Source organism: Ursus americanus, chromosome 9 (genome assembly GCF_024610735.1).
Source record: "Ursus americanus isolate L20-20 chromosome 9, mUrsAme1.1.p, whole genome shotgun sequence".
Lineage (NCBI taxonomy): Eukaryota > Metazoa > Chordata > Mammalia > Carnivora > Ursidae > Ursus > Ursus americanus.
This window is the reverse complement of record NC_142135.1, coordinates 41110971-41136682: the sequence shown is the minus strand read 5'-3', so window position 1 is coordinate 41136682 and position 25712 is coordinate 41110971. Positions and strand designations below refer to the sequence as shown.

General features: G+C 40.9%; 1 protein-coding gene across 9 annotated transcripts in view; it reads right to left on the bottom strand.

The window, feature by feature from the left end:
- The window catches only part of LOC123797886 (uncharacterized), a 297452-nt gene extending 282270 nt beyond the window's left edge, over window positions 1–15182 (bottom strand). For 7 of the 9 annotated variants that reach the window (XR_015725794.1, XR_015725795.1, XM_087864740.1 and 4 more), the window contains exon 1: window positions 12488–14483. The gene's annotated coding sequence lies outside the window, so the exon portion shown is untranslated. The other 2 variants (XM_087864736.1, XM_087864735.1) reach the window with 2 other exon arrangements.
- Window positions 15183–25712: the final 10530 nt, after the last annotated feature.

Genomic DNA, 25712 nt, shown 5'->3' with positions numbered 1-25712 from the left:
ACACCCCTCACACTAATGCTGGTCCTGGCTGGCAGAGCCTGTCCCTCAGTTCAGACGCTAGCTTCTATGAATGGCTGGACTGATATCATGTTACCATATATTTCTCCTTCTAGTTATCCTCTCTGGATTTTAGTAACTTGACCAATTAAACCTCCTGAAGTGCCTCCCAAAGAAAGCACAAGATTAATAGGACTTCACCTCCAATGCTCAAACTAAACGAATGCTAGCTACATTGTTCAACCATGTACAGTAAGGATGAAATCCTCTCTGCTCGTCCACTGCCCCTGCCCACCAGGCCTCCATCCCAGCACCCTGGCACATGCCCATCCCAGCTCCGGCACCACTCAGCCCAGTGTTAGAGAAGGACTGCTGTCTTGCTTCCAGATTGTCTAAAACAACAAAATATAATCCAATATTCATATACAATGAATCATGATAGCTCTGCCTTGATACAGCCAGGCACATTTTCTTCTGGGAACAACGTTATGTTGGTCCTTTCTGATGTATGGTTCTTGAGGTGACATCCTAGTTAATATTCCTAAGTAGTTGTACGTTTGGCATTATTAATATTACAATTTTTTTTTACTTAAGAAATATGTTCTTTGTGTGAATACTTTGGTTATGTTAGTTGCCAAAATGCACACACAAACATACACACACACATTTACACACAAATAAAGCAGGAAGAAATATAAAATATTCACGGCAACACCTGTATCCAGACCTAGAGACACGGAGTTACCATTTGCCACGGGGAAGCAGTTGTTCCCATCATCAGCACAACATCAGCCCAAGGGAGGAAATAAAAAGTTGATTTTTTTATCCTAAATCTGAAAATAAACATAGTTGACATACTACACGTAGGAAGCAGTAAAAAGATATGCCCAAGTCTTGACTTGGAGATAAATGACTTCAGGTGTAAGAAAGAAGATATCGGTACACATATCCAAAGCAGGTGGTCCCCACCCTATCTCCCTAGGCTCCCCACCACCTCATACTGCCATTCCAAAAGCGTCTGAGCACATGGGAAGAGGACAGATGGAGGAATCCAACTAAGATTAAAAGATGGAAAAAATGAGCAGTGGGAAAGTTTTTATTCTTTTTCACCTCTGGTCAAACTTGGGCCTGGAGGGGTACCAGGGCATTCTCCTGTAATGTTTGCAAACCTATCGAGCCCCACTGAAACTTGAAGGAAACAAGAGTGTGATGGCATATGCACAGAGACTTCAGAAGGGCTCACCACCATCACCAGCCTCAAACCAGGCACGGAGAACGACAGGTATCGCACGGGCCCAGAGTGAAGACAAGCCGATGAATGGTTCTAAGAGCCTATCTGAGAAGGGACCCCCAACGGGAGAAGGAAGAGGAGGAGAATGCAGACACCAGGAGGGTGAGAAGAGGGACAGCTGCTTCTCTGTGATTTCTCCAGGTGTTAGACATAGCAGGAGACCAGACGACAGGCACATCAGCAGAGCAGAAAATGGATGTGACTTCTGTCTGCCTTGAACATCACGAGAGTAACTCCCCCTCACCATGGCGTAGCTTAGAAGTTAGATCAGAAGAAAAACAGAGGACGAAACTTTGCATGGGGAAAACAGTCTTGAATACAGTGGAACATTGAACTAGACTGTGTCCATTTTATAGATCTTGACCAAGAACCTAGTGCACCGGATAGCTTTCATTTGAAAAAAAAAAAAAAATCTGAAGACTCAGAGGCAGAAATTAAAGTCAGTCAAGAAAAAGCTTATGGGCAGAGATGTTAACTTTGAGTTTTCAGAGCTTCAGTTGTAAATAGAAATGATTAAATAAAACATTCACAGTAAAGATAAATATGTAAATAAATAAAGTCAAGAAATAAAGCTACTCTTTGGAACAACAATGCATGACCATACAATTAATATCAATCACATGTATCACACACGACAGGATAATAGTAGTTTCCTAGACAGACAAGCTTTGGAGGTAAGTGAATGAGATGTAAGCATGATGTCCGAAAGCACCATCTGATAGAGAATATAAGCACTTCTAATGATGGAGTCTGGTTTGCCAAGAAGAGCCGGAAGGCATGAGACGGAGCCAGGTAACTCAAGAGTTGAGGAGTCAGTCTGTTTAAAAGCAAGCCCTCTTTATGCAATGGCAACTTAAAAGTCGGTGGACTAAAAGTTGATCTTTTTATTCTAAATCTCAGAACAAGAGGTGGATTCATGGCTGTAAGACATCTTCCCCTCAGCTGAATCCTGGTCCCTCCAAAAGATCCACTTCAATTGTTAGCCAAAGTGCCACTTGACAGAATTACAGTAATCGTCTCTGGCTGCAGCCAAAGCAGGCAACAGTTGGCTTCCAAATCCACTGGAGCCAACCAGGATTTCTTTCATCCTATATTTTGGAAAATGATAACATGTACATTAACCATATTTAAACTATTCTTTTCAAAGCTAACAAAAGAAACTCGTAATCCTCCACCCCCCACCCCTCCCCAATTCCAGCTCTTCATAAGAAAGAGAGAAAGAAACCAAAATCAAAGACTATTTTGCTAAAATCTGTGAAACTCCGGCTTCGGCTGGTTGTTTTTACTGCCAAAAATCAAATAAACTGTCCCCTCCCACCTCTTTACCTCCTCCTGCTCTGGCTTCTGTCCACTGGAAAGCATCCGGGACTCACACTTCAGCTCTAACACGGTGGGGAGGGAGAGGGGGAAGGATGCTGCCTGGCTGGAGTCAGAACCAAAACATTCATAAACACGTGCACGATCTGCAAGCCTAAGTGCTACTGCTCAGGAATGGCTCCTAAGGGCGGTGCAGAAGCAGCGAACAGTAACGCAGCCGGTACCAGCCATGCAGCGGGCGGAACAGATGCGGGGAGGGGGCACCCAATGTCAAGGTAAAATCGGTCACTCGGATATTCTTTAAAGGAAGCTAACTGGCGGCCTGCAAGGGCTCGTGTGGCTCTGCGAGTGAGAAATCCTCCTGGATTGCTATTATTTATCTGGAACCCCAGGTGCACACTGAGCCCTGTAATAGGCAGCGTGTGCCAAAACAAAGAGCAGAGCCCTTGCCCTGAAGAGTTTGCCGTCTAAAGGCACATTGGGGTACAGTTAGACTCCACGAATCGGCAAAGCAGAAAATAAACATAGCACACACAGACACCGAGGAACAGATCTTTGCTGAACGTGTCAAAGCTTTCGGAAACAAGAGGGCTTTTAAGAGAGTTGTGGTTTTCATTTCGTGTTGTATCGGATTTAAAAAATAAGGGGGGAAAAAAAAGAAGAAGAATCTGTTGTCGGTAAGGATTTTAAAAGATCTTGACAGGCCAGAGCAAGAGGCTAAATACAAAAAGAGGACTTTAAATAAGATCTACAACGTAATGATCTATATTGGGCTACAAAATAAAAGGACTCATTAGGAGCCAACTCCAAGTTCATGCCGCGCACACTGTGTTGTGGTTGAACTCCCCAAACAGTCAGTTAATCTCAGGGTGAATCCACAAAAGGACTCTCTCTAGCTGTGAAATGAGAAAGGTGATGGTTTGGCTCAGGGCAGCCTCTGAGCAGGGCCGACTCAGACTTTACAGCAGGCGACTGAGATGCTGTGTGACCCGGTGCTGAGACCAGGCTCTGAACTCACATTAACAGATGAGAGATCAGCTCTCTCTCTACCTGACACTAATTTGGGCAAGTTCATTTGCTTCCCCATAACGGTTTCCTCATCTGTTAAAAAAGAAAAGGGAAGGGAAGAAACAACACAAAAGAAAAAATGCTAAGAAACCCTCGTTTTATGGGAAAATCTTTATAGTCTTAGCACAGTCTGGCAGAGTGACTTCTTATTTCAGCAGAGCCTCCAACACCCTCCCAGCCCTTCCTTCCCCTCCACTGCTTGTTTAACTGGGTCTCCCAGCCCTGTCCCTGAGCTGTGGCTCTAACGACCCACATCCCTGGCCTTCAGAGTGGGATGCAAGCCTGATTAGTAGAGGCGTGACACTCCCAGTCTTCTTTGTTCTCAAATGTTGGCTGGGTAAAAATTCTCCCATATTTACATTTCTGTGGGGAAAAAAAAACCCAGAAGCAGGACTTACGTTTCACAATTTACATCACTGATTCCATGTGCTATCATGTTCATGATTAATTAGCTCGCAACCATTTCAAACCCATATCTTTCTCTGCGACTCTGAGACAGTGGAGGTGGGTACACTGCAGGGTAAGTGGGAAATTTCTGATGTGGGAAGCTTTGTGTCCCACCACAAAGCAGAAAATGTATGTTTGCCTTGTTCTCACCAGAGCCTCTTCTCTTCCTCCCAGGGCCTGAACCACTGCCATTTATTGGCAGGATCTCCTGGAAGTTGCCCTATCCCTCTGCTCCCTCCACCTAGTAACACATTTTCTTCCTCTCTTAGGATCCCTCTTGCCCAACCCCCCCTCCCCCTCCACCCGCCCCAGGCCAGGGGCCTATGACACCTGCTCTCTCATAGGCGTGGCGTTTCCCTGCAATCAGCCTCCAGTGGGGCCATTCCCTCCAGGACTCCAGGCCAGCCCTGATTTGCCATGGGTAGTCTGCTCCACCAAATCCCAACTTGCCCAACCCCAGCCAGTCAACGTCCCAAAGCCCAGTGGACACTTGTCTAACTGAAGGAGGGAATGTGCCTGGCAAGGCATCCCACTCTCCTCTCAAACCTTCAGTCACCCCAATACCTCCGACACCTGCCTATTTACTGCCTGCTGGCTAGCACAATGAGGGGAACACTGTATCAACAGAAGTTTCCACTCCAACTGCTCGTGGGTGCCACATGCTGATTCCAGTGTTACTGAGAGTCATTCGTGTTGGCGGGAGTGCCTGTAGTAACATTCTCTGATTGGTATTTGTTATTTTTCCTGGTGATTGTGCCGTTCCAGCCCGCTCAGAGTCCTAGCATCACTACGGAGTCATGCCTTTCGCATGCCATCTTTCTCCGTTCTCGTTATTGGGTGACTTTTCACTTGGCCTTTTCTGCAGATCAGCCCCTCAGCATATGCCATCTGGAAAAATGAAGAGTGAAAACACTGCCTTAAATTAAAGAGAGAAAAAAGTAAAGGGAGAGAAAGAGACTCTTTATCACCCTGAATTAGACCCAATTTTCCCACTCTGTCACCGCCCTCACAGGAGCTGGCACGGTCTTCAGAAGCTGTCCCCATTTCTTCTAACTATGGCAGAGAGGGGGGCAGAGAGAGAGGGAGAAAGAGAGAGTCATCCAGTGCATTAGATAGATTTGGCTAGATTGATGTCATTGCTCATTAAGAAAACAGGCAATCTGCTTCTCGTTCTCATTGGAGAAAATAAATCTGCACAGAGCCCAGCCAAATAATGTGTAGCAAATGATCAATGTTATCTGAGGGAGAAGATGATTGATCCTTTATTTCTTACACCCTCTCATGCATAATGCATAAAATTCAGGATGTCCTCAGCTTGCCTCAGGACCTAGCAGTGAGGTACCGCATTACCATGCAGAACACTCGTTCTGAATTTCTAGTGACAGTCTCCATATCCCTGAGCAAGTGGGAGCCAGGAATGCTTCAGAATTCAAGAGTCCCTGATAGTGGCATGATGGATTTTTGAATCCCTTCCAGGCCTTTTTACAAGCACATGCATGACTCAGGGAAAGTCTCAAAGAATCTCAGGTCTCAATATCCCCTAATACAAAACGGAATTGGTAATATTGGTTTCTTTCAGAATATCAAATCAAAGCTTAGAAACAGAGAATTTTTTTGAAGAATCAAAAATGAGGTAGATGGCAAACAAGGAAAACTGCTTCTTTTTCATTAGAATGGTTAGGCTTCAGAGAGAAAGTTAATCATTGGTGATTCTGGAGAGAGCTGGCTTCTCCGATGTATCTCAAGTTGAGGCTCTTTCGTTTCTCCTTCTCCATACACATTCAGTAATGACTGTGATGATGAGGGCGACAATGATGGCAGCTAACATGTTTAAACACTTACTTGCCAGGCTTTGAATTAAGCACTGTCCATGTTGATCTCATGTAATGTAAATTCAGGCTTGGAGAACTTCATTAACTTGCCCAAAGGCCACAGCTAATAACCAATGAATTCCAGAGCCAACACCACTGATCCACACGTAAAATGCTACTATGGTGGGAATGGGGTCAAAGCAGAGGAATCGGAGTTATAAAAGGGTAACTGACAATCTTCAAGAACTAGGCTGGTAGAAGACTTTGTAAAGTAGTAAGAATTGAAAAGAACAGAGGATTTTAGCCCTTACTATGAACGAGTCATCACACTTGATTCTTTACATAAATTTCAATAACAACCCACAGGAGTAGGCAACATCATGCCTGCGCTGGCTATGTAACGACTGTTTCTTGGTCTCACAGGAGCCTTCTCTGCTCTGCTTTGGGGGGCCGGGTGGGCCTGGGACTCCGCAGACCGCAGACCACAGACCGAGCGGCTCCCTGTTAGGTTCTGTCACTAGGGGGCGTCAGAGAGAGGGCAAGACTGCAGGAAGAAGAAGGATTCGTGCCTACCTGGTTTACTCCTGTTCTTGTTCTTGCCTCCTTCATCCCAGCAACAACACTCCCTAGCTCTGGCCGCAGCAGCTCGTTCCTGCCTGCAGTAGTAGTTTGCAATGCAGTAGCAACAGTGCGTAAAGTGTACAGGTTTTCTAACGCTCGTAGAAGCAGCCCTTCAGTGACACCAGCCCAGCCGGCACACCCGCCTCAGAGATCTGCAGCCCAGCCCTGCGAGGCCCTTCCTCCAATCTTCTAAGTTCTAATAATTCCATCTTCTTTTTTTTTTTTTTTTAAGATTTTATTTATTTATTCGACAGAGATAGAGACAGCCAGCGAGAGAGGGAACACAAGCAGGGGGAGTGGGAAAGGAAGAAGGAGGCCCATAGCGGAAGAGCCTGATGTGGGGCTCGATCCCAGAATGCCGGGATCACGCCCTGAGCCGAAGGCAGACGCTCAACCACTGTGCCACCCAGGCGCCCCAATAATTCCATCTTCTTCCTCTTGTTTCCCCAACTGAGGGATGGTAGCTTCTTCCTGCATCATCACCGCCATGATACCCAGGTGTTCATTTTTACCCTTTTCATTTCTCTAACACTCACTTAACAATTCTTAATATTAAATTCTCTGCTAAAATAACTCCTACGCTTGCAGCCTCCTGACTGGAACCCAATGATACAACCCTCAAGCTGTTTGCTTGCACTTAAGTCACTTGCATTTCTACTGAGTGATTAGAGTAGTTGGGGTGGAATCCAACCCCAGGTTTGTCTGGTTCTCCAATACCCCATGATGGCCCCCACAAGGCAATGGTATCTACTTTGCCCACACGGAATAAAAGGACGCACATGGAAAACATACACCATCATGCAAATTAAAGCCTAACAAATACCTGGCTATTATGTAAAATGATGAGATTGCACGCATTAAAATTTTTATCAATATTTTTACTAATAATGATGACTATCATATACACCAAGTGAGTTCCACTGCACTGAAATGCCTTGTTTAATGGGTTAGCTTGCTTCTGTGTTTGATACAATGAGTCCCTCTTGGTGTCCAAAAAAATGTCATGCAGCCCTCTACCTGGTATGACCAGTGATGACACCAGGACTAATTCTAGCTCTGCTAAGACACTTTGGGTAGAGAATAAGAAAGGAGTTACAACTCAAACCATCATCATTTGCATAATAAAAGCAGCATCTAAAACTTCAAAAAGATCAATGTAGATTTGCCACTTGTCAGTATATAGCAAGACTCTATGATACAATGGCAGGCACCCCAGAGACCAAGAGACAGTAGGATCAAAGGGCATACTGTGTACGTCAAAATCGACCAGTACCTCAGACCCACTATACCAACAGGGTGATTACTGCAGCTCCATATACACTGTGAGACTTAAGATGGTTGATGAATCCAAAGACTAAGAAAATTGGGAGCTCAGACTCTATACTGATCAGACACCAAGAAGTCAGAAACTGCTCCCAGAAGGGAACATTAAGTCCTCACCAGAAATTCCAGGATACGATGTGTAATAAGGTAAGCTAAGTTTTTTTGGGTAAGTGGGTCTAGAAATATTTATAAGTCTTCTATTAAATTAACCCAGCTTCACAGCATATACACTGAAATGAAATATAGATAGATAGATAGATAGATAGATAGATAGATAGATAGATGATAGATAATGAATGAATGAAATGAATATATATACACACACATATCTATGTAAATAATGGAAGGGACTATCTTTTCTTACTGTATTCACAAAAAGGCCATACTGCAGTGAGCCCATCTAAAACACATGACAAACACACATTTCTAGAAAATCCTAACAGAGTCCAAGGGACAAAATGAATAATTTGACCAACCCGGTGGCCAAAACTACAGTGAAAGGTAGAGTGGTGCACTCACTATAAAGAAAAATTGTCACCCTCTTCCCATGTAATGCTTCATTCTAAACCAGTGCCCTTGGCAGCACCTACCACAATGTCACACATCCAGTGGATACGTAATAAATACTGGTTGCCTCTGATAACGCTGACAGAACACAACAGCATTATAATGAATAGTGGGTGATAAAAATATATATAGGTAATGGCTCAGTAGTGGTTGTGTCTTTCAACAGCAGTTTGGAACAATAAAGCCCGCTATTATATTATAGATAGATAACATTAGATGTGGAAACTATAACTCCCTTGTCTGGTGTCACCCAAAGAAAATGGAACTCCGATGAAAGCACAAGCTTCCTTTTAGTAGCATGAAAGAAGTCACCGCTCATTTGGGGGCCATAGTCAAGAATCTACACCCTCTGAACTTGGAGGCAAGGTCAGGAAACAACCACCCATTGAAACAGAAGGTGGTAAAAGTCAGCATACAAGAGATTAGCATATTCAGTGGTCCTAAGAGTTGATGTGTAAATGTGTTGTTGCATGGATTTAGGAATCTGCCAAGCCCAACATTCTAAAGGCTAGAATGTAGGAAATGAAGGTTATCATGTAATCAAGTGTATTTGATAATAAGTATAAAGAAGAGCTGTAGCAACAGAAGAGAGGTGTGCATGTGTAATCAAGGAAAAGTAGGCAAAGAACGTGAATTTGTCCATATTGATCCAATAGTGAACAGGAGATAGATATTGCATTAAAAAGTAACTACTCCTGTTCTAGAAGAGTTACTCTATTTGGGGGTGCAGAAATAATTTATCCAGCTTTGAGAGGCTGCCATAAGGAATAGCTGCTGGATTAAGGAATAGAAAAGGAGCATAACAAGTTAATATAAGTCACATTAAGTCATTTCAGTGTCATAGGCAGTATCCAAGGCAGGCCTTCCCAACAGTGGGAGATCCACATTCATGAACAATTTAAGGGACTCAGACTCCATGAGCGAGAAGGCACCAGATAAGCTGCAACCACATCAGGGCACCCGCTGATTTGGGAAACCTGAACATCATAATGATTGGTAGACAAAAAAATGAAGAGAGGGATTGTACCATGTTTATAAGAACAGCCAGCAGAACGCAGATCTCCGTGCTTTCCGGACAGGGCACATGATCTGAGAGTGAGCTCTGTTTCATTAGACATGTGCGTCTTCTCAGATCAGATAACCTGAAACCATATATCTGCTGGGTGTGACTCCAGATCCGAACTGACTCTAGGTCAACAGGACCACAAAGCTGAGAACCAATTCCGGGACACTGATGACCAAATCAAGTCACTGCCACCCTGAAATATGTCTCGAGCAGCCAGCTGCCCTACCCACATCTCTGTCTCTGCCACGGCAGCCCCGAGTCTGCCATCTAACAGAGGGGAGGGTTGGAATGTGCAAATTCACCTTATGGGGTGTCATCAAATTATCTCCTCTTTCATATTTATCCTTAATCTCTCCAATCAAGTCATGAGCAAAACCATGAGAAGGACTATGTCCTAAATGTCTTTCCATTATGAGCTAACAGTTATTGGTGAACATACTATATTCCAAGCTCTGCACAGAGAGCTTTACACAGATTACTTCACTTGTCACAACAACTCTGTGGGGTATTATTTTCTTCATTTTACATATGAAGAAATCAGCGCATGAAAGAGGTGGGTAATTTGCCTGTGATTAGACATGTAGTAAGTAACAGGGTTGGACTTAAGGCATACATTCATAGCCGCTATGGAAAGACGGTGGCGTACAATGGCTAAGTAGACAAAAAGATATGCCCTCCAGTCGCTCACTATATTAGGTTAGAGTTTTTGAAAGGGTATGATGCTGGCATAAAAGTGGATGGCTTAATACAAGAGTAAATTCAGAAAAAGACCCAGTATGTATCAGAATTTATAATCTAATAAAGAAAGCATCTCAAAATAATAATGAAATGATGGAAAATTCAATATGTGATGATAGAGAATGTAGTTAACCATTTCAGGAGACAGGGTTAAGTTACTAACCAGTGCTGTATATAATGGAATGTATGAAACATTCCATATAGACTAAAGATTCAAATAAGAACAAATAAATCATAAAAATACTAGAAGAAAATATCAATAAAATTAATATAATCTTGGGCTGGGAATTACACCAAAGATAGAAATCATAAAGGGAGGGGCGCCTGGGTGGCACAGCGGTTAATCGTCTGCCTTCGGCTCAGGGCGTGATCCCGGCGTTACGGGATCGAGTCCCACATCAGGCTCTTCTGCTATGAGCCTGCTTCTTCCTCTCCCACTCCCCCTGCTTGTGTTTCCCTCTCTCGCTGGCTGTCTCTATCTCTGTCAAATAAATAAATAAAATCTTTAAAAAAAAAAAAAAAAAGAAATCATAAAGGGAAGAGATGAATAGATTTTATTATACACCATTTTTAAAGTTTCTCTTTGACCCAAAAAACCATGAACAAGGTTTTTAAAGAGTCAATTGACAAACTGGGGGGCTTACGGGGAAGAATTCATGACAAAATAATTAATATGCTTAATACATAATGAACTTAAAAATCAATAAGGAAAATATAAACAGCCCAATAGGATAAAAAATGAACAAAAGGGGGCGCCTCGGTGGCACAGCGGTTGGGCGTCTGCCTTCAGCTCAGGGCGTGATCCCGGCGTTCTGGGATCGAGCCCCACATCAGGCTCCTCTGCTATGAACCTGCTTCTTCCTCTCCCACTCCCCCTGCTTATGTTCCCTCTTTAAAAAATAAATAAATAAATAAAATAAAAAATAAATTTAAAAAAAAATGAACAAAAGGCAGATGGTAAAAGAATACAAATGGTTACAAGTAAATAAAAAATTCTCTTATTAGTTAAAAAATAAATGCAAATCAGGACAACAAACTGATAATATTTTTAATTTAACAGATTAATATAGACTTTTTTCAAACACAAAACCTAATGTTGGCAACTGCTTGAGAAAACAGGAATTCTCATACACTATTGGCAGGAACATAAATTGGTTTAACATCTTTAGGTGACAGTTTGGCTGTAGCTATCAATTTCTTTTTTTCAGAAATTCTATTTTCTAACATAATTTGTCAAATGTGTAAAAAAAAAAGATTGCAAAGGTACTTATCATAGAGTTTGTTATAATCGCAGAATGGTGGAAACCATCAAAAGGTCCATCTATAAGGAATCAGCTTAATGACTAATGACAAATCCACACAATTGATTACAATGTGGTTATTAAAAATTATAACCTAGGCTTAATGTATTGACACGAAACAATGACCATGATATCATCAAGTGAAAGTAGCACGTTATTATATAATATGAATGTGATGATTCATGTGATTATCATTTTAAAAAATTAAAATGTATGTGGAAAGCGGGGGTTTACACACGTAAGAAACAGTACGGAAAAGCATACAATACACCAAGATGTTGACAATAATTACCATTGGATAATGGGGTTAGATTAAAAGATATTTTATTTCTCTTTTATTTTTTTAATTTTTTTTCTTTTTTTGGTAAAAAGATTTTATATTGTATTTAAATGATAGACAAAAAGTGACAGTAGTTTTAAAGAAATGAAACTTATCATCTACAGTTTTTTTTAGAGCTCTTCTCACACTAATATGTGATTTGTTTGCCCACCAAAGTGTGAGAAGTGTTTAATCATTGGAAAGGTTCATAGCCTGCACTTGGGTGGGTGGGGAGCCTGTGACACCTGACCTAGAGCGGAATCAGGCCTCTATGGATCAGTTTATTGTCAGCACAAGTTTTGGGATGCTGTCCTGAGAGATCATTTGAGTGAACTCCCTCTTGTTCTCTGTTCATGAAATCTCTATAATTTGATTCATCGTTTCATACTTTCCATTTGTTTCCAAGTTGTGGACTGGCAAGTGGATTTGCATTGAGTATTGACTTGTTCGTGAAAAGCCAAATACTGAACTCTTAGGACAATTCTTACGCCACAAGTGTCTTAAATTTGGAAGACAAAGGAAAAGTTAAAACATTTCGTGTCTCTCAAATCTGCCACAGCCACCCGCCCTGTTTCCCCCTTACACACATCAATATATATCCACAGACATCATTATTCTCACCTCTCAGAGGACTCAGCCAGAAAAGCTGGAGCTGTCAAACAGAATCCTCTTCGGGGTGTAACATGTGTCCCCACTTGAGCAATTACAGCCTTGTGTTCATCCAGGCTGGACAGGCTGACCTGTCTCTTAAGTTCTTTATTAAACAACATCTGTATCTCACCCTCCTATTCTGGTGAGGTAAGACAGAGATTCTCCAGCAGCCTGATAACAGCTGTTTTATCATTCCTTCTACAGTCTATGAGAACACCAAGGAAAAACTCCCAACTGTGAAGCAAGGATGACTGGAAACACCCTGAACACCAGATTAAAAGCAAGAAAATTGCACCAAACCTCAGAGAGATTTTTTTTCTATGCTTCACACGGAGGCCCCCCACCATCATGGACTTCTGGATTAAACTGTTAAAGTTTAATGAATTATTGCCATGTTTCTGTGGAAAACTATAACCTAGGACTTTGTTTTTAACTAAAAGCTCCATGGACCAGCTGGCAATTTTCCACCAATGCTGATTTTTAAAAAAGAGTATGTTTCTCACACAGAAACACCCCTCCCACCCTAATCATTGCATTCCTCAGGCATATCTCTCTCAGACCCCAGACAAGTAACATTACAATTCATCCTCATCTCATCAATTGTTACATCAAAAAGAAAAGACAGAGATATAGCTAAATGAATTGCATGGAGAAAGCCAGGTGGATAATAAGAGACAGCTTTCATTTGCACATTTATATAACTCAGAAATCTACTACAGGGGTGTAAGAAATAAAATCTGAAAAATTATTTACCCATATTTTTTCATTTGTTAGAAAACTTCCATTTAAAACAGGTAGGGCATAGATAGGGTGACTGGAGAAGACTAGATGGTGAATTATTCATTCTAGCGGGGCCATTCCAGGTCACAAGACAGGAGACTTCTTATAATCTTAGACATAATAGAGATCGAGGATGACAGAGCTCTGTTAAATCAACTCATACTGCATTCAATTCTTCAGAACGCAGCACTGATAAGACATTGGTAGACCCAGGAGAGAAACATCTGAGACGAATTGTCAGGTATCAGAGAAAAGCCGGTCAGAATGCAAGCCTGTTTTTTAAAGCGATTTGTCCAGAAGACCAGACAAAGGAAAAATATTATAGAAGATTCCTTCACTTCCCCTGATTTCATGCCACCATTATTAAAATGACTGTAATAATAGACCAATCAGCACATTTTTTTAACGTGAAGGAGAATGAAAAAAATCAAGCCCATGATTGGTTTTTTAGAACATTTTAAATGATCATAAAAATATTATGTATGCCTAGAGGCAATTTTTTAAAATACAGAAAAGCAAAATAAAGAAATGATCTCTCCTCTTACCACTCAGAAATAAAAACAATCCTTAAGACTTGGTACAAATGTTGTCCATCTAGTTTATGTGGAGATATGCGTATTTGATAGTAATGATCACCTAAAGCATATATATTCTCCCCAAAATTGGATAAATATATTTCTTCTCAAAACTGGATTTATGGGGCGCCTGGATGGCTCAGTCGTTGGGCGTCTGCCTTCAGCTCAGGTCATGATCCCAGAGTCCTGGGATCAGGCCCCACAAAGGGCTCCCTGCTCGGCGGGAGGCCTGCTTCTCCCTCTCCCACTCCCCCTGCTTATCTTCCCTCTCTTGCTGTGTCTCTCTCTGTCAAATAAGTGAATAAAATCTTTTAAAAAAATGGATTTATATTATAAATAGGGTTTATAATCTGCTTTTTTTTCACTCTTAACGCATTTTAATTATAATGTCACAGTGTTTTAAATTTATCATCACCATCAAAAATGGTTTTAGGCACCAATATGCATATTACATAAAGGTTTAAAAAAAAAAAAACCTTGATATAGGATCAAGCAATTTCCCAACATATGAAACATGTATACCCGATCCTAGTTTTGCAATATCCACTGGGGGAATCATTAATCCTCTGGAAAAAGAGGACAAGTTACATAATCTCTGCAAACTTCAGTTTCCTTACCTGCAAAATGCCATCACATTGTTGCAGGCTCCGTATCCCACATAACTCAGTCCTGGAATTAGTTACATAAGCAAAAATATCCGTTAAAAGGGGGAGTCCTAAAGTGATACAAACATACCTTAAATATCTTGCAGTAACTTAAAATATATGAATGATGAACATTCATCAAGCTTATGATAGTGCAAAAGCCTTTTTTTCTTTTTTGCATAAACCACACCCATAATGTATTATATAATCTCCAGTTTTACTTTCTTTAACAAGAAGCAGAACATGCAGACACTTGCAAAACGGTCTAAGTACAAAATCCTTCTAGATTTTCCCACCACACTAAGTTGAACAGCAACTTCATTAGTGAATTCCTTAGGACCTTCTAAACATTCAACTTAAGTTTTCATAAAAACAGTATCTTTCTTTCCCACCTATATATTACAACTTTACATAATATTTAATCGATTTACATAACTTCAACAACAAACGCATCTGAGAAACAGGCTTGGGAACAAGCTCCATAGATCCTTCCGAGCACATCCCTCCACTGAAAGCAGCTGAAGGACTCAGTGCACTGGAAGAATAATCCACTGGCCTCGAGCATCCAGTGAGTTATGAAGACCAGTCAACCCGTAGTAGAGGGAGGGAAAGCCTCAGAAAGACAGAGGCGGAGTAAGTGCCTAAGGTTGCTATAAACATCCAAAGAGGTAATGCGCACGAAATAGCACAGTGTGTGGCTTAATTAGCTCTTGATAAACATTAGCTTAAAAAAAAAGAGAGAGAGAGAGAATAAGAAAATAACAATTCCTTCTGCCCTTTGCTCATCATTACTGTCCAGTTCAGGACAGTAGCTCCTGGTTCAGGATCAACCTGAACTAGTCCAGGTTCAACCAAGACCAAGCAAACAGAGCCTAGACTTTGAGGATTTGTCAGGCTAGTCCTAACAGGACTTGAAGATGAGGGTCTGGCATAAATCCGATGCAGCAAACCGAAAGTACTTTCCAGAACACAAGTTATCTGGCTCTGATGATAAGTTATCATTGGATACACTGGATCCCAGAGTCAGATGAAACCGTATGAACTCACAAGCCAGAAAAATGTTGGATCAAACAAGCTGATAATCAGGAAAATAAGACACTGACTGGGAGCATTAAATAGTACACTACCCTTTTAAGCCCAAACTATCTGCTTCATTATCTCTGGGATGTTTACAGGTTTACATTTGTAAATGGCTGTTTACTGTCTTTACGTCTCACATCAGCCAGGTACCAGGAAAGGAAGCCCTAGTGAAAATTTAACTTAAAAGAAATTATAAACCTGCCTCATCCCGGCTTTCATCATTTTTTATCATCATCCTTCTCCATCTTTGGAAATTCCTTTCTTGCCACCAGCCCAGGCAGAGCTGTTTTCTATTCAATTTTCCCCACAGCAAAGAAGACGACAGCTAACACAGGGTTTCAATGAGCTGCATTTTGAGAACATAGGAAACGCAGTGCAAGAGTAAGTAGAAACAACTTAATTGTCTATAAGACACAGGACTAACAGAGCAGGCACAGACAATCAGTGGATGAAGTGTTGACAATGTAAATAAATAAGAACAGTATGGTAAATGCAGTCAAAATCCCTGAGAGCAAGAGTTGTTGCTGATTCCTCTTAGAGATAATGGGCACTGAAAACACCGCAGAGGCATGGAAGTTAGAGGAGTCCTAGGACCAGGATTGTAAGTGATAAGGAATGTCCTCAAAGAAACACTGCTCAAGTTCTCATGTGAAATGCCTACGAGGTAACAGAAGAAAGAATGAGAAAAAAAAAAGTTTCCTTACATGACAATTTGGAGCAAATAACTGGGTCACAGGCCATATTTGGGTCGTATCAAGTTAGTTTGGCCTTTTTAGGATCACAGTTCCCTTTGATAATCTGTGATAAAGCTACGGACCTCAAAATAGCTTTATAGTGTTTAATAAAGCTACAAGCACTTATCCTGTGACCCAGCAATTGCACTGTTGACCACTTATCCCAAAGAAATGAAGACTTGGGGACGCCTGGGTGGCTCAGTTGGCTAAGCGTCTGCCTTCGGCTCAGGTCATGATCTTAGGGTCCTGGAATCGAGCCCCACATCGGGCTCCCTGCTCAGCGGGGAATCTGCTTCTCCCTCTCCCTCTGTCCCTGCTGTTCTCTCTCTTGCTCACTCGCCCTCTCAAATAAATAAAATCTTTAAAAAAAAAAAGAAATGAAGACTTGCTCACACAAAAACCTGTTCACTAGAGTCCATAGCAGTTTTATTCACGGTAGCCAAAAACCATGAACAATTAAATGGTTTTCAGTGGGCACGTGCAGAAACCAGCTGGGGCACCACCCTCCTGTACCACATGTTACTTCTCAATAAATGGAAGTGAACCAGATACACTCAGCAACTTGGATAAATCTCCAGGGACTTATGCTGAGTGGGGGGAAAAAAAAAAAAGCAAATTTCAAAAGACTACAAATTGTATGACTCCCCTTATAGAACATTCTTGAAATAACAAATTATAAAGCTAAAGAACAGATAAGTTGTTGCCAGGGATGAGGGATAGCACAGAGAGGGGTGGATGCGGCTCTCAAAGGAGTAGCAGGAGGGGTCCTTATGACTGCAGACAGCTCTATATCTTGACTGTGGTTGTGGTACTTGCATAGTGCCTAACACAGCTGCAAAGAAGCACACACTCAGGGACAGGTAAAACTGGAGAAATGTTAATGAACTCTGTAGACCCCCACGTCAGTTTCCTGGTTTTGATGTTGCACTATAGTTATGCAATGTATTACCATTGGTCCTGGAACACCGGACCTCTCCATACATGTTCTGCAACTTCCTGTGAATTTGTAATTATATCAAAATAAAGGTTTTCAAAAAGGCTGGTCTATACATACTGATATGGAAATATAACTTGGTATTATTAAAGTCAGTCGTCAAATAGAACCATGGTGTGATCCTCTTACGAGATTAAGAGATTGAAGATGTAAAGAGAGAAAAGTGAAGAAAAAACAAATTCTAACTTTCTATTTGATATGCTTCTGTGCTGGCTGAATTTTTTAACTTGATATTCTGTACAGTTTAAATTTTTTCACAGTTTACTTTATCATTTAAAAGTCAAAGGAGAATAATATAAATTATTCTTTTAAATCTATGGACCTCTCCCCCCAAAAATTCATATATACAATTATGCACATAATTTTAGCAATCTCATAGACCCTGAAGCCCATCCATGGATCTCCTAAAGGGTTTGTGTGCCCCTGGCTAAGCACCCCCGCTTTAAAAAATGGATGCCTGCAGACGTGGAGAGAGTAGGATCAAGGGACCTATTAAATATATTCAGTAATCACCCTGGGCTCCATTTGCTATGACGCCCATCCACCCTCAAGTGGGAAATAAAGATTCATTTCTTTGTTTCTTTGGGAGTGACTACATGTGGAACTCTGAATTGCAACTTTAAGAACCACACCAAGGGTGATCATAACAAACACGAAGGAATAAATTAACATATAAATAACTTATTACTAAGAGTACTTAGAACAACATGAGGAAATAGAATGGTTCTGTGAGCATTTGTTTACTAGCCATATTCCAGGCAATATGCTAGGCACTGGAAACAAGGCAGTGAGAAAAACAGGCTTGTTTTCCACCTAGAAACTACTGGGTGCCTAGAGGCATGGGAATGTTCTTGGCCTGCTTAATGCAAGACATCCCATCTTGTTGAATATCTTCAATATATAAACAACATGTATAACTGATACATAAGGATTACGGAATCAGGGTGGAAATGTTTTATATCAGTCCCTAAAAGAAATATAATAAATAAATATATAAAGAAACATCTGATAGAGAGATCATAGCTATCAAATAGCTATGCCATCCAGAACCCTTTCAGACAACCACTGGTTTAATTTTTGACTCAAACATGGTAGAAAAGGCTAAATGATTCAATAATCCAGACAAATAATCTCTTGTTAAAAAAACAGAAAAGGGGGGCGCCTGGGTGGCACAGCGGTTAAGCGTCTGCCTTCGGCTCAGGGCGTGATCCCGGCGTTATGGGATCGAGCCCCACATCAGGCTCTTCCGCTATGAGCCTGCTTCTTCCTCTCCCACTCACCCTGCTTGTGTTCCCTCTCTCGCTGGCTGTCTCTATCTCTGTCAAATAAATAAATAAAATCTTTAAAAAAAATAAAAATAAAAATAAAATAAAAAAACAGAAAAGGAAATCTTGGTAAAGAACTGCAATAGTACGTTAACAGGAATAGGACCGGTAGGAACGCACAGGAAATGTTAAAATTTTTGAAGTTGAGAAGCAGCATGGTACAGAATACGTGTGGCTAATAATACAGCCTGCAGCCAGACCACCTGGGTTGGAATCCCAAATCTGTCGCTTAGCAGCTCTATGACCAAGAGTTACTCACTCTCTGTGCCTCAGCTTCTTCATCTGTAGAATGGACACACAAAAGAGTTTTAATGAAGGCTGAATGAATTCGAGTTCTAAAAATGTATTTGTCAAATAAACTTTGTAACAAATGTTTATTGGACTGAAACCCAATATTACAGTATTCAAAGGAAAATATTCCTGGGACAGAAGCACCAGGTAGTGCTACGGAGAGACGCTCTTCCAGACAGAATCCAAGGCCAAGGCAGGAAAGCGAGAGCAGGTTTGGAAAAAGCAGTCCAGGAAAAGTGCAACAAAAAGACAGAGACTGGGGGCACCAGGCTGGCTCAGTCGGTGGAGCATGCGACTCTTGATCTTGGGGTCATGAGTTCAAGCCCCACTTTGAATGTAGAAATTACTTAAAAATAAAATCTTTTTAAAAAGAAGAAGACAACAGACTGGCCTGAAGGGGCAGATTAGAAGCTCAGCAAAAAGAGACCTTGCCTGCCAACAAAGGATTTGGGTTTTACTTGATAAGTAATGCTAAACCCCTGAAGGATTTTAAACAAAGAAGAAACCTGATCAGTGCTATGCTTTAGGAAAATCAACTTGTCCCATGGCTGATGAGTAGATGGGAAAACCAGTTACAAAACCATCGTATTATAAATAGTTGTACACCAGGACAAGTGTAAGCAAGCCCAAAGCAGAATGAGGACAGTGAAAATGAATAAGAAACAGAACGGATGATAACTGAGTAAAGAGACAGAGAGACTGGAAAAATGGCTGGGCCAGCAAAAGAAATAGAAAACTATGAAAATAGAACTAAGAAATTACCATGTGCCAGACATGCTAGCAATTTCCCATAAGTTTTCACAAGGAATATGCCAAACAATCAAGTGAAAGTAGCCCTTTGTTTACCCATAAGAAACTGAGGCTCAAAAAGTTGAGTGATTTGCCTGGATCATGCGGCCAGTGAGAAGCAGAATCAAGATTTGAACCCAAAGTTCCTAATCCCAGGGCAGGTTCCATGCTGTCTCCACAAATCCATGCTAGTGCTGGCGGTGGGTGGGGGGAGATTCCAACTCTGTTTTTGGACATACTGCTGGACCCCCAAATGAATTTTTTCACTGGGCAGCTAGAAACTCATGAGGAAGTCTGGGGGGGGGGGGACATGAGGGCTGGAGAATGGAATTCAGAAGCCTCACAGAGGTTTTGTAAGGATGAGTGAAGTCACTGAAGTGAATAATCAATAACAGATCATTTATAATTATTAACTTGCATGTTCGTGTGCTGGGATGTAATCATGTTTGTCTGAAGAGCTAACACAGCAGTTTTAAAGGGATTCGCAAACAGAAGAAAGCTGCTGTTCTCTCCAGTAAGCAATATTTTAGTGGCAAAACACCCTGTGAATGGTTTGTGAGTACAAAGCAGCAAGCATGTGAATAGCTTTTTACAATGTCACGTTCTCTCCCTCCACTCGGGAAGGAAGCACAATGCTACCCTAAGCAGATACTAACAGCACAGATGCTGGCGCTGATGTGAGCATAAATGCTGTCCCGCACCAAAAAAAAAAAAAAAAATCCCAAAGCACCATGCCTGCATAAATCTTATATTTTTATGAATCACTGCCATTACGGCAACCGCACACTGAAAATTTGTGTCTTCGGATGTGAATGGATCTTTCTTGATAGTTTAGCTTATCTCAGACTCCTCATAATTTATACTTGTCCATGTATCATATCCAAACAGGGCTTTGCTTCCTAGGTCGCTCGAGTGGCAGCCTGTGCCCCGCACGGCTAAAGTTCAAAAATAGAGTTTAATTGTAATCCAGAGGAGCAAAATCTTTCTGATGACTCTGTTGCCATGTTGTAAACATCCGACCACAGATTCAACATTAATTTTTCCATTTCTTATCAACAGTAGTTTTCCAGAGCCAACAAATATATTCTACCATACAATTTTATGCTTTGTAAAAGGTGACCTATACTTTCTTTTCAAATGCAGTTTCTTTAATGAAAATATTGTAATGTCAGTCCATGCAAAGCAAATGCATATTAATATGCGTTTACATCTGTCTCATATTAATATTCATGCCTGAATCCACATCCCTACACAAAGCCAATTTTCTGACCATCTGTGTGATGGCTGGTGGATGCAATGAATAAATTTTATTTGTGAGGGGAGTGATAAATCATGTATCTTCAGTTTTTCACCCACAATCTTTCCTCTTAGGTGCAAAAATGTTTTCATCGTGGTTTGGAATATTTAAGTAAACGAAACGGATTAACCCCTTAATATTCCTACAGTTACCGACAATTTTACAAAGGCCATGAAAATGCAATCTCAACACCTCTAACCGGAAATAAGAAGGGACTACGGATTTCCTTGGCTGGATTTGACATCTCTGGTTCCTATTTGAGTTCTGGTGTTTCATAATAATTTTCTGTGTCGTATAAAATGCACTGTAACTGTTTTTGAGAGGTGTCACGGACGAACAGAAGGCCTTCGCAAAAAGAGTATATTCTTGAAGAAAGTCCTTACAACCATCAAGAATCCTACAAGTCACATAAAATGTAACCATACACAATGGAAAGATTTCAAACGGGGAAAGTTTATCAGTATGTAGATAATCTCAGTACTTTCAATTTTACCCAAGTGAAATATCAAGATTTCAGCAGTAACAACTTGTTTGTAAATTTGGTGATCTTTGGGGGAATACTGCATCCAAATCTTAGAAACAATTACCTTTCAGGATCTGAGACAAATGCAGTTAATTAACCTGACAAACAGAGCCCAAAAGGAAGGATTCAATTGAAAAACAATCATATCATGGTAGAGAGAGCCTGAAAACTATTGCATGCTAAAGAAAGAAGTATGATCTGGTGGCCTGGATAATGAAAACTGTGTCGGGTGGCCTAAGATGGTTTTCTTGCCTATTCCTGCAATGCTTTCTATGAATTCTAGATGATTGGGCTACTAGATTGAATCCAAACCCAAGGTTTCCATTCAATTTAGCTTACCTTCTCTGAGTTAGACAGGCTTTCCTAAGGTCCCTAGGAATGTCACAAATAGCACAAACCATAACTTCCAGGTCAAAGCAGAAATAAATTGGAACTTAGCGTTCTCACTTGCAGGCTGCCAAAAGTTTCTCCATCAGCTGTAGCGACACTGAACAGAGTGACAAGGTGAAACAGAAACCCTCAAAGCTATCAATCTACTGTGCATACAGCCCCAGTTGGCACATGGATATTCAAACTACAAACGGAGCCAGTTCAGAGAAATTTGGTCCCAAATAAGCAACAGTTAGTGACTGAGCACTGCTCCCTGCAAGGCATCATGCTAAGAAAGAGCCTAAGAGGCCATGCTGCCCACAAAAAGCTTACCAGCTAGACGGTAATGGAGACAGATTCTGCCACAAGAAGATTCTCAACCACCGAGTTGGTGCGTGATAAATGTGAACTGAGTACGGGGGCGCCTGCGTGGCTCAGTCAGTTAAGCGGCTGCCTTCAGCTCGGGTCATGATCCCAGGGTCCTGGGATGGAGTCCTGAGTCCAGCTCCCTGCTCAGCGGGGAGTCTGCTTCTCCCTTTCCCTCTCCCTCCCCCTGCTCGTGCTCTCTCTCAAATAAAATCTTAAAAAATATATATGAACCGAGTATGGCAAAAGGAATTTTTAAAACGGTGAGATTTCCACAAGCCCAGGAAACCAAGGAACCTCAGCAAGAATTTAAAATCAGTCTCAAGGCTAAAAAGATTCAGATGGTTAGAGAAAAGGAGAAGTCAGAGCAGATGGGAGAAGCTTCACAAAGGCCCACAGCAGGAAGTATTTCGTTGTAAGGAAGCAGGAGTAATGGGTGAAACTGTGAGTAGACTGCACTAGTTACATCTCGAGAATTAATGTTCAAAACAATGGGAGTGAAGGGAAATGGTTTTGAGTAGTACATATATAGGCATTAAATAACATTGAATTATGAAGTCAGAAAAATAATCTCCTACTAACTCTGTTAATTCCCCTAATTGCCTCAAAAAGACAGTCTCGGTTTGGTGCCAATGTATCTTTCACACCGCTCCAGTACTTGCTAAATCTCTCCTTTTCACAAAGTGAGCCAGTCTCAGGCCCAAAGTCTACAGACTGGAATTTAACAACATTGTTTGCTTTCATGATGCTGGTTTTCAGTGTTACTTTATTTGATACCAAGTAGTATTTTATTGGTTTTCATTTGCAGTGGTCATGTAACATTGCCTTTTAGGGAAATTTTATTTAAGATTTTTTAAATTAGTTGCTTTTTAAAGATAAAAAGTAGAATTAGTGAATGTGACGAACAAATGATGGAAGTTTGGAGAAGTCTAATACAGCATAATAACGGGCAAGACGGAAAGATGGCTTGGACTCTGGCCAGAAACGCCTCAATATAGAAGCTCACTGGATTCTCTTACGGCCTTTGATTCAGTTCCACTTGGTAATTCTCAGTGTCTCTGCTTCCCTTAGATACAGGTATTGCTGAGGTCACGTTTGTAAAATTCCTTCTGGGCCTAGAATTTTTCAAAAATATATCTAAACATTTTCATATAAATGTGAAAGGAACACTATCTAAATGAGAGATGGAGAAAAACATAATAGGTCCAAGCCCTACCCCTCACTGATTTAACATAAGAGATAAAAACATAAAATACTTCACCAGCAGAGAAAGGATATTGCTTTCATTAGATCGCTCAGGATTTCACACCGTATACTTAAGTATGATTTAGCATAATATTGATACTTGTTTATATTTGCCACCTACCTATTTCACAGTGATGGTAGAAGGATTAGTGATATAATATTTCTTAAGCCTTTTCGGCTCTTAAAAGAAAATATGCACTATAAAATCAAGGTAATAGTAATAATAGTCATCATCATAACAACAATACCTGCTCATGCATTTTCAAACGTGGGCTCTGTGCTGATGGAAAGGGAAATTAGGCTGTAAGCTAAAAATGCACACCTATCAGCTGGTTGGAACACAAAGACTTAGGAGGGGATAACAGTGATGCTATCTACAATTTATCAAGGTCTGGAGTGGGGCGTGAGAGTCTGCATTTCAGCCACTCCTGCGATGTTGCTGCTGCTGGTCTGAGGCCGCCCTCGGAGTAGTAAGGCCTTCAACCACACCACGCTTTCAGGGTCAGATATGAAATCTATGCCATTGACGATCAGCGGATTTAAGGAAGCACGTCTAAACACATCTGGGCAAATCTGTCACCAAGCTGAAGTCGCCCCATGTTTGCCCCACTTTTTGTCTGGTAGTCTATCTCCATTGTCCAGTTCACCACCTACATGAAAACTCTGTCTCTCATTGTCTTCCTCTCATTCCCAAGTCAGACATGAACTCTTTAAGAGCAGAAAACTGATCACAAGGTTTGAACAAAGATTTATGTTCAAAAATGTTGATTTCAGAACTCTTTGGAACACCAGGAAGTAGGAAAATCCTGTTTAATATAATATATTTGATAATGTGGGAGATGTTCATGATATGGCATCAAGTTAAAAAGCAGGATACAAAACCACATGCAGTATTGTTTAAATTTAAATATAGGTAGAGAGAAATATAGAAAGTAGCATGTGTAATTAATAAATTATCATCATGTCTTTTTTTTCTGTTGAGTAGTCATTAGCAAGAGGATGGAAATGTGATTTCCCCCTCCCCTCTCACTGAAGAATAGCAAGGTCTGTGAGGCTGGACCTCTTTTGTTCCAAAAAGGAGTTAACGTCCTTGGTGTTTCAGTCTCATAGCAGGAGTGAGCAAGGTGGACCTTCGTGGAAGGGGATGATTAAAGGGTGCTAGAGATCCGGGGTGGGGGAGTTAGATTTTTTAAGACTGGGATGGGAGGAGTCAAGCCCGGGGTTTCTACTCCCTGGCTCTCTTCAATGTGCCCTACAGGAGGGCATGGGTCCTGGAGATCTGGGGTCTCAACAGTCCCTTGTGAGACCTGACACCAGGGAGCCTCTACCCCTGAATGGTCTATGAGGGCTGAACCACAATGGACTGACTTTTCTCCCAATTTTCCCAGATAGTGCAAGCCCTCGGGGTCTTTTACAATCTCAAGGGAGTCCTTAACCAACCCAAGACCAGGTAAATTAGGGGCTAAGTCTTTTTTAATGGGATGAGAAAAAAATTTTTTTAATGTGATTTTTTTTCTTGCATTAAAATAATATAGGAAAGTACATATTTACATATATATGTACATGTACCTATGCATATAAGTGAAACACTGGAAGGAAATACTCCAAAATGTTAACGGTAGTTAACATTTGGTTGGTTTATGGGAGATTTTTTTTCTTCTTTACACATTTCCATATTTTTCAAAAATTCTGAAAAACGCCTAAGTTCCTTTTAGAATCAGGAAAAGAAAATACCATAAAAAATGTCATTCTTTAAAATCAAAGCACATATTTTATTCACCTTTTTTATATGCAGCACCTAACACAGTTCTGGTATACACACCAGGCATTCAAATAAATGATAACCAAATTAAATAAACAATTCAAAGCCCATGCCATAATGGTAAGTTAATACGATCACCCTGGTGTATAAGAAATAGCCCGTGCACATATGAAAGAAAGTAAGTTATTCTGAGATAGCTATTCTGAGAATATCATTTTATAGAAGACTATCAAAAATGACCATGAGAGAAATATCACGTAAGCATTAAACAAAGGCAACCTGGGCTCAGGGACAGTGTCCTTGATTTGGAGGCAGAGGCTTTGTTTAGGTCCCCATGTTACCCACTAAGTATATCCTTTTGGTAAATCTCTGACCTTTCCAAACCTCCAATACCTCATTTGTAAATGTAAATGTAAGTTCT